The sequence below is a fragment of the Mus caroli genome, chromosome 11 (genome assembly GCF_900094665.2).
Source record: "Mus caroli chromosome 11, CAROLI_EIJ_v1.1, whole genome shotgun sequence".
In the NCBI taxonomy this organism is placed as follows: domain Eukaryota; kingdom Metazoa; phylum Chordata; class Mammalia; order Rodentia; family Muridae; genus Mus; species Mus caroli.
The window spans coordinates 23,175,199-23,179,473 of NC_034580.1; the positions used below are offsets into that span (position 1 = coordinate 23,175,199).

The following is a 4,275-nucleotide window of genomic DNA, read 5'->3' on the forward strand; positions in this document are numbered from 1 at the left end:
AATATAAAGCCATGCACTAGGTCAAGTCTATTGTCTATGATTTTTAGAGATGACTTGGCATATGTGAAACCTTAGATGTACTGTCAACTGATACCAATTTGGAAAACAGTGCTTGCAGGGAGCTCAGAGCTTACATCAAGGGTAAAGTATGGTGATAATTTTCCCAAAGTCTCTTGTTCTTTCTTAGGCAGAGGACATCTTTCTCCTTAGTTCTGCCGTGGATTAGGAAAGAGTCTTGTAAGTAAACTTGTGTGCATACATTGTAATTAATTACATGCTTCCACTGCTCTTCTGAGGCTGTTTTCAGGCTTGCAGAGTTGTGCAAATCATTTCTGTTGGTCAATGAACAGCAAAAAAATCCCTCCTCTTCTATCTTGTTCATTTCTCTACTGACAGAATAAGAACTGAATGTGTTGATTCGACATGGAATTGGTTGCTATTTACATTTTTCCTATCTATTATCTATCATCTATCTTTCTACCTGCATATCAACCACCTATATATCATTTATTTATGCATGAATGTGTCTATCTATATACCAATCATTTATCTGTCATCTACCTTTACTTATCTATGTATTCACATTGATATTATTTGTTCTCTCTTTTAAGGTAAACCTGCTATTTTTCATTTATGAGAATATTAAACAAATTATGAATTGAATGAGAACTGTAAAATTGTTACTTTAGAGAAGAGTAGGTTCCATCTTAAAAAGAAATCATAAGTAATGGCAATGAAATTTAGGACCTATTCTGCCTAAAACAATTTGTTATATGTTATTTAATATTCTGAGAAAGTTTATGAATATTGTCTTCTCTAGAAAATGAATATATTCAGAGTAAAGCCTGACATATAAAATTGTATAAAAAGAGAAAAATATAGATAGTATCTCTGATTCATTTTATTATATAATATAATAATGAATGTCAACTCTTTGGAAAACCCCTTTTGTGTATATGTATATGTTCATTTCTATATAATGTATATACATGGGTATATGTATTCATGCAAATGAATGTATATGTGTGTATGTTTAGGCCAGAAGTTGGCCTAAGTTGGTTGATTGTCTTCTTCATTCACTCTCTACTTCTACTTTTAATTATGTTGCTGTGCTGGCTAGGTTTGTGTCAACTTGACATAAGCTACAGTCATCTTCAAGAAAGGAAACTTAATTGAGAAAATGCCTCTAGAAGAATGAACTATAAACAGTCAAGCCTGTTGCCAGGGTCCAGCCCTTTGCCAGTGCCCATACATCAGCTGGTGTTTCTGGGGTTTATAAAAAAATAAGTATGCTGAGCAAGTGCTGAGTAAGTTAGGAGAGCAAGCTATTCATTAATCAGAACTTCTTCATAGTCTCTGTATTGGTTCCTGTTTCTAGGTTCCTGAATGGTTAATATTTCTTCTTTGGTTTCCCCCAAATGGACTGTGATTCTGGATATGTAAGTCAATAAACCTTTTGTTCCCCCAACTTGCTTTTGGTCATATTATTTTATCACAGCAATAGAACTAACTAGGACAGTATCTGTGTTTGGGGTTGCATACATGATTTCTGCTGCCTTCAGAGTTTGAAGAAGGTGGATTGCTTGTGATGTTGAATTACAGGTGTTTGTGAGCCACAGGATATAGATCCTGGAACAGAATATGTGTCCTCTGGAAGACCAAAGTTGTCATTTAACTTCTGAACCATTTCCCCATCCATTTACCTTATTTTTTGAGACATGTAGATGTACATTTAAAAAGATACTTTATTGCCTTCTATATTATTTACCACCCTTCCAAAGCTCCTTATACCTCAATCCTTTTCAACCACCCAATACTAGGTAGGAGAGAAAGAAAGTTAAAGGGGCTAGATGCCTGTATACCTCTTTAGACTAATTGTTTCTGCTAGGGGTGTCTAGTTTCTTTGGGCAAGTTCAACCTCCTTTTCAGGATATCCCCAATGATCAATCCATCAATCGCAAATACAGCATCAGAGACCAGCAGTAACTACCACAGATCTCAGGGCTCTCACATTATTATCGTCTCAAAAGTTTCAGGAATTCCATACAAATTTTATGCACCCGACACCATCCAGGTCCCTCTTTTTCTCTTAGAGCATAAGACAATCATAGTAGCTGTGGATAGTCTGAAACAGACACATATCCCATAGCTGGTATTTAAGCAAAAACATATTCATAGAACAAAACTGGGTTTTAAAAGAAACCAAAATTTTCATTATAGACAGGATCATGCACTGAAGCTAGAATTTAATTGATTCAGCTATGCTGATGGTCAACTAGGTTCAGGACTATGGGTGTCTCTTTTCCACAGACATGGTAGTGTTACAAGAATAAACCACTTTTATGTCTAAGACATGTACAATATTACTCTATGCTAAAATTATTGTTCTTTTATAAAATAAAAATTGATCTTTGAATTTATTATGATGTTCATTTCAGAACACATGGTGGCTCAAGTATTAGTGCATAAGTAGAAAATCTAAATAAACCATATTTTTTAGTTCAAAATACACTTATTCTTTTTAGTATACAATCATGTTTTATTTGAAAAGATGTCTACACTGTATTGAGTCCCAACACAGGTGACAAAGATACTACAGCTGTGTCCCAGCAACACTGAGTAACAATGGAAAGAATGTGGTATGTCACAAAGACCAAAAATATCTTCTATTAACATTAAACCTTCACATCCACCACATAAAAGTAGTTAAAATTTATACAAGATTATTTTTGCTTTCCCTGTCTTTGCTCAGAAGCAGAAGGTGGATGTTAGAGACTGGTCGGTCTTACTTCCTATACTAAAGCAAACTCAGGAGTCACTTCTATTGAAAGGTTCTTGGTCCTACAGCGGCTGAGTCTCTGGTATCTTGTGACATCCAACAATGTTCTCAAGCATCTGGGATGAAATCTCCATTTCCAGAAAGGTGGGGCTGATCTGAGGGCTTGAGTCCTAGGGAGATGAGGACTTGGATCCTCATCTCATCAGAGGCTGAGATGGTTTGGAGACTTGTAAAAATCAAAGTATCTTCCAGGATCTGAAGATACAGTTGATGCTTTGGACTAGGCTGGAATATGTATGTATTGACTGCAGTTGCTAATTGGCAACTGCAAAAGGACGCCTGCCTCTATGATGTAACATTTCCAGACTCCTTTGCCTCTTAACAGTAATAGGGACTGGCCAGGGCAAACCCATGGTTACAGTTGCTAAAGCTGATGATACTGTCTCGGCTTTGCTCCATTTTCTAAGCATGTTGTCTTTTGAATCATCGATGATAATAATTATGTTAAAAATTTTGTTTTCCAAAGGCAGAAGGTTCGAGGGGCCATGGCTTGTCTTGTATCTTCCCTTTGGTACTGCTGGCAAGTGGAGAGATCACCATAGCTGTGAGTGGGGTGGGTGGGCATTCCATGGGTCATCTTCCTCCACAGGAAGAGGATGGGGAACAGGCCAAGTTGGAAACTATCTTATTTTCAGATGTTCTGGGAGAACAACCTGTTCTGTTTAGCTCTTTAGGGTGAGAACCTTCCAGAAATCTTCCTCATAACCACAATAATGATCCCTCCAACGAAGCCGATGGCTAACAGGACGCCAACTGTGATTCCAACCAGGGTGAATACTGGCAAGCCATCTTTCTTATCTGTGGTCTGCGTTTCATCACCTGTGTTATCTCTATTGGGGTGACTTGTTTTCTTGTCCACAGAGTGGCTAGTCACCACTTTGACAGAGGTTGTACTCTCATGTTCTTTGTGATCATGGTCTGAGGTTCCTGATGTTGGCAGTTCCTCAACGGGAGGCTTGTCCCACCCTCGTTCTATGTTGGTACCAGAGGTGCCTTGCCAGTAGATTCATTCAGCCATCCAATAGCACCTGTGGTTGCTCTTTTGTCTTCCATACCTGTGGTCACAATATCATTGTATATCAGGCCTATGGTCCCTCCCTGCACAGAGTCCCAAAATCAAACATTCCTAAAAACCCAGAACAACATTGGTGCAGTTCACATCCTGATCTCATTGGAGCCTCAGCAGCTAGTGGTTTTTTTGTGGGTTGTGAAAAGATGAAAAGCAAAAACAAAAAGAAAAACAAAACAAAAAACAAAAACAAAAACAAACAAAAAACAAAAAACAAAACAAAAAACAAAAAAAACACAAAAAACAAAAAACAAAACACAAAACAAAAAACAAAAAACAAAAAACAAAAAACAAAAAACAAAAAACAAAAAACAAAAAACAAAAAACAAAACAAAACAAAACAAAACAAAACAAAACAAAACAAAAC

General features: G+C 36.9%; 1 pseudogene; it reads right to left on the reverse strand.

The window, feature by feature from the left end:
- Positions 1–3,509: 3,509 nt before the first annotated feature.
- Positions 3,510–4,000, reverse strand: LOC110306311 (annotated as a pseudogene).
- Positions 4,001–4,275: the final 275 nt, after the last annotated feature.